At 46.0% G+C, this 10,566-nt stretch overlaps 1 long non-coding RNA gene across 1 annotated transcript; it reads right to left on the minus strand.

Annotated features, from left to right (window-relative positions):
* Positions 1 to 7,813: 7,813 nt before the first annotated feature.
* Positions 7,814 to 10,390, minus strand: LOC119470851. The gene is made up of 2 exons (XR_005199822.1): positions 8,173 to 10,390; positions 7,814 to 8,072 (listed from the first exon to the last, which is right to left on the minus strand). It is a non-coding gene; the product is annotated as an uncharacterized LOC119470851 (long non-coding RNA).
* Positions 10,391 to 10,566: the final 176 nt, after the last annotated feature.

A 10,566-nucleotide genomic window follows, 5' to 3' on the forward strand; every position in this document is an offset into this window, starting at 1 on the left:
CTGAGCCAGGCCTCCCATGAGGCCTCCATGAGGTCAGGAGATGGAGACCAGCCTGGCCAACATGGCAAAACCCTGTCTCTACTAAAAATACAAAAATTAGCCACATGTGGTTGCGTGCACCTGTAATTCCAGTTAGGAGGCTGAGGCAGGAGAATCGCTTGAACCAGGAAGTCGGAGGTTGCAGTGAGGCGAGATCCTGCTACTGTACTCCAGCCAGGTAACAGAGCAAGACTTTGTCTCAAAAAAAAAAAAAAAACAAAAAAACTCCACATATGTAATTAGGTGATATGGCCTGATTGTGTATGTCTCCCCAAAATTCACATGTTGAAATCCTAACTGGTAAGATGATATGGGGCCTTTGGGGAGATGGTTAGGTCAGGAGGGCAGAGCCCTCATGAATGGGACTGGTGCCCCTGTAAGAGTCTCAAGGGAGCTTACTTGCCCCACCCACCATGTGACCATACAGCAAGAAGGTACCATCAGAAGACAAAAGCTATGAGCCAGGAAGCAGAACCAGACACCAAGTCTGCTGGTGCCTTGATCTCAGGCTTCCCAGCTTCCAGGTCTGTGAGAAATAAATTCCCATTGATGATACTCACTTTATGGTGTTTTGTTACAGTGGCCCGAATGGACCAGACTTAAAATAATGCGGGATGGCTGTGGTGCTAAACACCCATCTCAGTCCCTTTGGGACATTGTACCACAGACTGGGTGACTTCAGCAATAAACATTTATTTCTTACAGTTCTGGAGGCTGGAAGGCAGCGTGGTCAGATTCTGGTAAGAGCCCTCTTCTGGGTTGCAGACTGCCAGTTTCTTGTTATATCCTCACATGGTGAAAAGAGGGATACAGCAAGTTCTCTTATGACTCCTGTAGGGCACAAATCCCTTTCCTAAAGACTCCGTTCTCATGACCTCATCTAGTCCTACTTACTTTCTTCAGACCTCACCTCCTAACAGCATCACATTGGTATTCGGTATGGTTTCAATATAAGAATTTTGAGGGGGCACAAGCGTTTAGTCCGTAACATCTTCATAGGCAAGAATTTGGATAAGGCAGCCTAAATTGTTTTTCTTTGTGAATGTGGTTTAGCCAGTAGACTCGCTCTGTTCACAAAATGAAGAGGCTACCATGTGGACCCTGACCACGGAAATGCTTTCAAACCTTGCAGTGGTCCACAGAGCAGCCCTTTAATAATCAACAGTTTACTGAGGCATTTGCTACTTTATGTTAAGCAGTATGGGGGGAGATGAACAAGGGGTGAGAGCAGTGTCATTTCACTAGTTCTTGGGTGATGAATGATCGGTGTCCCACACAAGATCGGCTGTCCAGGCCCTTGAGCACACTCTACCGAGTCTGTGTAAGCAACCTCAAGTTTTCATGTGTGCTGTGGTTTGATATTTGTCTCCTCCAAAATTCATGTTAAAATGAAATCCTTAGTTTGGCAGTATTGAGAGATGGGGCCCTTAACAACTGATTGGGTTATGAAGGCTCTGCTCTCATGAATGAATTAATCCATTCATGGACCAATACTGAGTTAATGGATTCATGGGTTGGCATGGGAGTGGGACCAGTGATTTTATAAGAAGAGCAGAGAAATATGAACCATCATGCTCAGCCCCTTCACCGTGGGATTCCCTGTACCACCTGGGGACTCTTCAGGGAGTCCCCACCAGCAAGAGAGACCTCACCAGATGCAGCCACTCCAACCTGAACTTGTCAGCTTCCATAATTGTAAGAAATGAATTCCTTTTTCTTTTTATATAAATTCAGGGGTACAAGTGTGGTTTTGTTACGTGGATACATTGCCTAGGGATGATCATCCCCTGAAAAATGTACATTGTACCCATTAAGGAATTTCTCGTCACTTACCCCCCCCCAACTGTTTTCTCTTCATAAATTACCTACTTTCAAGTGTTCTGTTTTAAGCAGAAAATGAACTAAGACAACATGGTATTCGTTCCTGGAATGCTCTTCTTAGCAATTAGTGAGGCCATATGTGGTGGCTCACGCTTATAATCCCAGCACTTTGGGAGGCCAAAGCAGGTGGATCATTGAACCCGGGAGTTTGAGAACAATCTGGGAAACATGATGAAACCCCATCTCTACAAAACAAATACAAAAATTAGACAGGTGTGGTGGTGTGCACCTGTAGTCCCAGCTACTCAGGAGGCTGAGGCGAGGGGATTACTTGAACCCAGGGAGGTCAAGGCTGCCATGAGCCAAAATCACACCACTGCACTCCAGCCTGAGTGGCAGAGCTGTCCCCACGCCCCTCCCCCCATGAAAAACCTCAGGGAGACATAGCAACAAATGCTTTAACTGAGTCAAGTAGCCTCTGGTGTCCTGAGTTGTGGAGTGCTTCCTTTGCAAGTGCCGTTTCAATTATTTTCCTCAGAAATGTTCTTGAGTGACCACTAGAATGCAAACTTTACAATAAGGAGAACTTTGTCTTGTTTACTGTTGTAAACAATAATGCCATATTCATAGTGAAGGATTTATGAATTATGAAGGAATGAATAAGTATTCCATAATTAGCATCATTAATTCCTTCTCTACAGAAAAAAAAAAAAAAAACTGAGGCATCAACAGAAGAGACCCACCTGAGCTTGTCCCCTACCACCCCCTCACCTCATAGTTTGTGACAGAATTGAGATTACAGAGCAGGGGTTCCTTTGTCTTTTGTTAAATCTCTAACATTGGATTGATGTGTCTTAGGTTAACCACTGGATATAATAATAATGATATTAAAAACTGGCTTTAAGGGCACAATTTATTAAAGTTTCCAAGTCACTCATTTAGAATTCAAGCCAAACACAGCACTAATTTTTCAGTGTAACAATCAAATACTGAAAGTGATGGCCCACGTTCCCATTACACGTCTGACACCTTGGCTAACAGTCATGGCCCTGGAACTCTTCTCCGTAGGCCAGACCCATTTAAAAAATCTGTTCATTCCAGAGCTTTGGGAGGCAAAGGCAGGAGTATTGTTTGAGGCCAGGAGTTTACGGCCTGCTGGCACAACATAGTGAGACCCCATATCTACAAAAATAAAGTAAAATAATTAGCCAGGTGTGGCAGCACACACCTGTAGTTCTAGCTACTTGGGAGACTGAGGCAGGAAGATTGCCTGAGCCCGTGAGTTTGAGGCTACAGTGAGCTATGATCATGTCATTGCACTCTAGCCCAGGTGACAAAGCAAGACCCTGTCTCTAAAAAACAAATAATTTTATTGAGAGAGAGACATAGCAAGGCTGGCTGATCCCAAGGAAGAGTAATAAACCTCTACAAGAAAACTGCCATACTTTGTCTGAGCCCAGCCTGTTCACCCTCAAAGACAGAATGACGGTCTTCCCCTTCTGTCTGCACTCCTGGCTATTCACAGAGCACATCAGCAGGGAAATGCTGTCTGTTCTACTCATGTCTTACTGGTGTCTTTTTAAGTTAAAGTAAAAATTAACTTTATCATTTGAAGTAATTATATGTTTCTTTGGCATTTGCATTTACCATATTCTCAAGTTTTATCTTGTCTCCCTGCTTAGAAAAGTGAAATTGACATTATTGAGCATCTTCTCTGCGACAGGCACTATGAAATCACATTAGTCAGATGTTGTCCATTAGTTAGAAATGTTTCTATTAGTTAGATGCTTTGTCTATGTTTTAATGAGAACCTGCTGTCAAAGAGCTAACTTGTGTTTTCTTTCCCAGGTTGGCTTGAAGGAGTGCTTTAGGACTATGAAGAACAGGATGAAGACAGCAGCTAAAATGGAACACACCGGCAGAGACGTTCAGCTCCTTGAGCTTTGCTTTCCAAGCTTGAGCATGGCAGAGTGGCCTTGTTAAACCAGAGTTCAGGGCACCACCCTGACAGTTTCTCATTAAGTCCCCAGCAGGTACCAAGAACCCCTTTTTCTTTCTTTTTCTTTTTAATAGAGTAAGGATCTTGCTATGTTGCCCAAACAGGTCTTAAACTCAAGCGATCCTCCTACCTTGATTTCCCAAAGCACTGGGATTCCAGGCATAAGCCACTGTGCCTGGCCAAGAGCTTTTGTTTTTAGCAAGTTTCCAAATGATGCTGGTCTACCGGACCTGGGACCACACTTCGAGATTTGTGTGATAGGAGGCTGGGATCTTTATCCATTGACTCAACTCCCATTCCCCGTGGTTGAAAGTTTGCCCTTGGGCATCCCTGGGAGGCCTGGGGGCTGACAAGAGTCAATGGTTTTGAAGAAAAGCCCCCAGACAGTGAAGTGGGATGTGCTTGAAGTGGGGCACTGTCATCACCCACCTGCCCACATCAGAGGTGGGCTCAAAGGTAAAGCATGGGCCAGACGTGGTGGCTCACACCTGTAATCCCAGCACTTTGGGAGGCTGAGGTGGGTGGATCATGAGATCAGGAGTTCAAGACCAGCCTGGCCAACATGGCGAAACCCTGTCTCTACTAAAAATACAAAAAATTAGCTGGTCGTGTTAGGGCATGGCTATAATCCCAGCTATTCTGAAGGCTGAGGCAGGAGAATTGTTTGAACATGGGAGATAGAGGTTGCAGTGAGCCGAGATTGCACCATTGCATTCTAGCCTGGGCGAAAGAGTAAGACTCGGTCTCAAAAAAAAAAGGTAAATCGTGGCTCACAAAAGTCTTCTGCCAAATACCTGCCTGTGCCTCCATTTCTTCCTCTTTAAGACGGGTAATTAAACCAGTGTTCTAGGGTAGCGTGTCACCACCCTTGAATACAGCGTTGCTCCCTGTCATGACTCCCGGACTTGTGGCCAGACTGGAGCCTCCAGCAATCCAGGAGCACAAACAAGGACGCCTTAGAACAAAGCTTGTATTCAGGGTGCCCTTCGCTGCCTTACAGGAAATCAGAATAACCTGGGGGACAACTGTTCATAAGGACAAGAGCCAGCATCACCACCTTTGAGTCCCAGCCTGCTCAAATCCGTGTTCTGCACCGCACCACCTCATCACATCCTAGATATTGTTAGTGTCATGTCACTCCCTGACTCAGGAGCTGCGGGGGACTCTAGTGAGAGTGGAGCAGTCACTCTCTCATCTGCCACCTCCTCCCCTCACCTCTGTGCAGCCGATGACCAGGGAGCCTGCCTCTCGCTGTCCCTTTCAAAGCTTTCTAGGTCTCTCCTCTGTGCCTTTGATCAGATCTTTCATGCTGCCCAGAACACTGTCTCTTTTTCCCATGCCGGTGATATCCATTACTTTCTTCAAGGTCTGGCTCAAAACTCAGCACTCTTGGGAAATTTCTGCTCCAGAGAGACAGGGTCACACAGGGCACAGAGAACCTTTGTGGGAGGCAGAAGCCCTAGGTTTGTTAATGTCCTGGTTCAGACACTTTGCAGCCTCATGGATGACATTAAACAAGCTCCTTAGCCTGTTATTTTACTTTGGGCTACCCTAAAAGCAGAGACTATCATGTGGACTTGGATATGTGTAGTTAATTTGGGAAGTGATCCAGGGAAGCCGGAATGAGGGGTGGGAAGTAGGAAAAATCCGACAATTATGTGTCATTGAGCCCATTGCCACTGTGGGCTACTGGAGATCGGTTACACAGGGTTCTCTTTGTGAACCGTATTAAAAGCCCCTCAGCATTGGCCTCCCAAAGAACAGGAGGCTGGGATCTTTATTGACTCAACTTCTAGTCCCCAGCATTGAAGGTTGCCCTTGGGGAACCCCTGGGAGGCCTGGAGGCTGACAAGACTCAAAGGCTTTGGAGAAAGGCCCTGAGACAGTGAAGTGAGATGTGCTGGAAGTAGGGTGCTGTCCTCACCCACCTGCGCACGTCAAAGGTGAGCTCAGGGGCGAAGTGTGGCTCACAACAATCTTCTGCTAAATACCTGTCTGTGCCAGTTTCTTCCTCTTTAAGATGGGGTAACTATCCACGTTCTAGGGTAGCATGTCAAATGACAGAGGTGACATGCATGAAGGCGCTGGCTCAGCACACGCCAGCCACCCCAGCCTCCTGGACTCTGTGTCCACTCAGCACTCACAGGTGCTGTCTTGGTCATGTCTACCTGCATGTACAGCCCTCAGTGTTTACCTGCAGCTATTGCAGGTCTTTTATCTTAGCTGAAGATAAGGGCAGGGTTCTTCCCTTCTTTTTCTGTCACCCATCCCAGAGTGCGTACTACACAGCTGAATGCCACGTAGGCCCTTGGTACAAATGGGTGTCGAGTGAATTTCCTGTTTCAAAACAGTCATCTGTGAGCCTGTCCTCCTCCGGAGCTGCCCTGCAAGGTCAGGGAGAAGCCACGGGGCAGCGTCCTAGCCGGCTTCATACAGCTGAGAGACCAGCTCCAACATTGCATGAGCCCATTGCCAAACTGCTAATGAAATACCATGCACTGTGGCAAACACATGGCAGCCTGGGGAGGGAGGTCTCCAGGTGCCCCGAGCCCTGGCAGGGCAGTGGGCAGTAGATCACGCCGGCCTGCCCTGCGTGAGCTTTCAGCACGGATGCAGGCGAGTTCCCAGAGGACGATGACTCATGCCCGCATCTGTAACTGGTTATTCCAGATGTTGCCCTGCAGTGGGACTACTCTCTGCTCTTCCCACCCCTGGCACCAGTACAGCATGGGAGTGCATGAGAGTGAGCCTTGGTTTCTTTAGGGGAGTCACTGCGTAATTGAAGAACAGTGTTCACGACAAAGACAGAGGGACAGGGCAAGAAAGGGAAGGCAAGAAGATGATGTTCCATACTACTCTCGGCAGAAAATGTGCTTTGGATATTTTGGGCTATTTTTCCAATTGTAGGGAGCACTTTCCCTGAGACACTGATTTGTCATCAAGTCAAGTGATGTTGGGTCTGGGCCACTCTCTGCATCTGTAGCCTGGAATCATCTTCTCTGGGCAAAACCATGTGACGCACATGAGGCTCAAAGCTAGACATTCTTTCTGTCTATACTGTACTTAGCAAAGACATCAGGCTCAACTGCTCTGAGAAAAATTTTAAACAACTTCTCAGAAACAATAAACATCTTGTACCTACCTGAATTTTTACACTTAGACAGGCTTTTAAGATTATTAGCCTCTATAAAATATATACAGGGATACCTCAGAGATACTTCAAGTTCAGTTCCAGACCACTGCAATAAAGCAGATACCACAATAAAGCAAGTCACATAAATGTTGTGGTTGCCCAATGCATATCAAAGCTGTGTTTGCACTACTTGACTGTAGCCTATTAAGTGTGCAATTATATTATGTCTTTAAAAAAGTACATACATTATTTTGAAAAGACTTTATTGACCAAAAAATGGTGACACAGAGACATAAAGTGAGCACATGCTGTTGTGGAAAATGGCGCCGACAGAGTCATTCGATGCAGGGTTGCCATGAATCTTCAATTTGTAAAAAACACAATATCTGCAAAGCACAATAAAGTGAAATGCAATAAAACAAGGTATGCCTGTAAATAACTCTAGAATCAGTTATTTATTCTTTTTTCCCTTCATCTGGAATTCCTACCTCGTTATCTCCAACTACAGTAATCCTATCCTTAAGAACTTGCTCAAATGCCCCCTCCTCCAGGAAGTCCTCACGATCACCTCCACCTAAAAGAGCTCTTCCCTGGAGACAAAAGGAGGGCAGGCACAAAGGAGACAGTTAGTTTCCTTTGTAGTTTGACCTTACATAAACTTTGGTGTCCTGGGAAGAATAATGCCAACATTTCCACATTATACATGTAGAAATGGCTTCAAACTCATATAAATCTTTGGTTTAATAACCGTGTATAAATGCAGTTAGAGAGAGAGGGAGGATGAGGGAGATTTAAAAATAAAAGGCCAATGGAGAGGAGGCTATTAAATTATGTGGCAATGATTTATTAATTGAGAAGTAAAGGGAATTCTTCTCTGTCTTCTTCTAAATGATCTGTTTCCAACTTCTAAACACTCCCAGATGTGGAACGCATGTTTCTTCCTTCCATTCCTCTCTTCAGGCTGCCCTGACATTTGTTAAATGGGCTCCTGGGTCCTGGTTTGCAAATGTTGCCACTTTGAGATCCATAGATGGTCATCCCTGGCTCCCTCAGGGAGTGTCCTGGAATCACCAGCTCCATCTGCTCCACAAGAGATGAGTTTGTTCTGTTACCTCTTTCATCATTAGCCAAAGCTCCGGGACTTGGTTAAAACTTTAGGCAATTAAAAAGACTGACTTACAGGGATCGTAGTGTTTTCTCTATATTGTCCCTGCTTGAATTTATGTTCTTGAATTCCATTAACCTGAAATATATCAAAATACCAAGACGTTATGAAGAATGAAAACAAATATGGAAAAGTGAACACAGTTGTCTGTAAAGTTTCTGCAAGATGAGTTGTAAGGGAGGACAGCCTTCCATCTCGATGGCTCCCACCCTCAGGTCTGTGAACATCACTGGCCAGAGCCTCAGGGGAGCCTTCAGTTAATCCTTTTTAAATGAATGAGAGGTAGATGGAGGAGGGCATCTCGCCTACAAGTTGGCTCCCAAATGTCATGTTGTATTAGTAATTCAGCTCATGGCTTCACACTGCAGGTCTACTCAGGGAACAAGTTACGTCTTGTTTGCAATGGTCTTCAAAGTATGTCATCCTTTTCTTTCCTCTTCCACTGCCACCAGCATATTCCAGGTCTAATTGTGCCTGGCCTTCCCAACTCCAGGTTACTCCCTCTCCAATCGCCCTGTGTCCCTCTGCCGGCCTCCTCCTGTTTCACAGACCCTCTGGTTGGGTGTCTCTGTTTTTGTTGTCACTTTAGACAGCAGCTCTCTCTGGCCTTCATCAGCCATCACCATGACGGCACATCACCAAAGCCCTGGGTGCAGTCTATCCTCATTGCGACTTTGTGCTTTGGTTTGCATCAGACCATTTGGTTAGAAAGCTGCTCTTCCTCAGGCCCACCTGTCAACGTTCTCCCAATGTCTGAAGGTCTGGTTTAAGTGCCATGTCACCGGCCTTTACCACATCCCCTCTCCTCTATGCTGTGGCTACTGTTGCTGCCATGGCCACAGCAGGAAGCCGGCCTTGGGTACTGACTGCCACATAAGGACAATGGTCACACAGCTCCGGGAACCCCTGAGCAGCTGCAAGGAGGCACAGTGATGGCACCAGTGGCTGTGTGCCCACCCACGGGCAAGCAGTCCCCAGACAACCTCCTTACCACATGTTGTCCCCATCCCTTTGTCCCTTTGGGTCTGGCACCTACATTGTGGAGGGTGAATGCCCACATGAACTTCCTAGCAACAGGGCACTCCTGTTGCCAACAAACAGAAATATGGAGGGATGTGATTAAGCTCTTTTGAAACATCATAAAATAGAGACCAGATCAAGGAAGCTACATTTCAGAAACATGAGTTAGTTTCCTATCTCAATAAACAACTGCTAGATGGGATCCACTATTGCAAAGTCTCCTGATCTCCTCAGAGAAAGCAAAAGCCACACTTGCCATGTATCCTGTATTTGGGGGAAAATCAAGGAACTCCCTGAGGCTAATCGTATCTACTCAATAGAAACTTTCATCTGAGAAGCCCTAAGTACTTTGCACATGTTAGCGAGTAGGTCCTAAGAATACTCCTATTAAGAAGAAAGAGGTTAAATTTACTTCACCTAAAGGTTGGGGAAACCAGTCTAGAGACAGAGAAAAAGTGATTTACTCCAGCTCAGGGAGAACAGAACTCAGATGAGATAAAATTCAGAGGCTGGAATCTCAAACTAATGTACTATCACCGTATGTTACTCAATGCACACTCGTTCATCCATTCATTCTGTGCCAGGCACTGCACTAGGCTCAGGAAAAAACAATGAGCATAAGACCCAGCTCTTCTCAGGCTTATCGTATAATAGATGAGGCCGAGAATGAAAAGTAAGCATACAGACAAAATCACTAGACTGTGCTAAGTGCTAAGAAGGAAACAAGCATCCACCGAATCCTTATGGCCCCTGTCATTTGTTCTCACAGCATCCCTACGAAGAAAGTATTTTACAAGTAAGAAAGCAGAATCTCTACAAGGTCAGGTGTTTGCCCAAAGCCTCACCACTCACAGGTGGCAGAGCAGGAATCTAAATGCACTACCCTCTCCCTCCAACACCCATTTACCATGAAGCCAAAATGCATCCACGCATTCCCAGAGCCAGTCTCGGAAGGATGGACAAACAGCAGGTCTGTGGCAGAACTCCCTTTTTCTTCTAGTGTTGTATCTCATCTTCCCTGTTCATCAAGAAGAGGCTGGTGGATAACACAGCCTAAGGAAGGAATGGTGTCTGTCTTCATGGCTTAGGAAGCTGTGAGACATCCCCCAAACTCCTGCTCCAAAGAATATGTTCATTCTAAGCAGTATATACACAACAGAGTTAAGACGCTTTAGTAGGGGCCAGCATGGTGGTTCACACCTGTAATCCCAGCACTTTGGGAGGCCGAGGCGGGTAGATCACTAGGTCAGGAGTCCGAGACCAGCCTGGCCAACATGGTGAAACCCCGTCTCTACTAAAAATACAAAAATTAGCCTGGCATGGTGGTGTGCACCTGTAATCCCAGTTACTCAGGAGGCTGAGGCAGGAGAATGGCTTGAACCGGGAGGC

The sequence above is a fragment of the Cebus imitator genome, unplaced genomic scaffold (assembly GCF_001604975.1).
Source record: "Cebus imitator isolate Cc_AM_T3 unplaced genomic scaffold, Cebus_imitator-1.0 Scaffold42, whole genome shotgun sequence".
NCBI lineage: Eukaryota > Metazoa > Chordata > Mammalia > Primates > Cebidae > Cebus > Cebus imitator.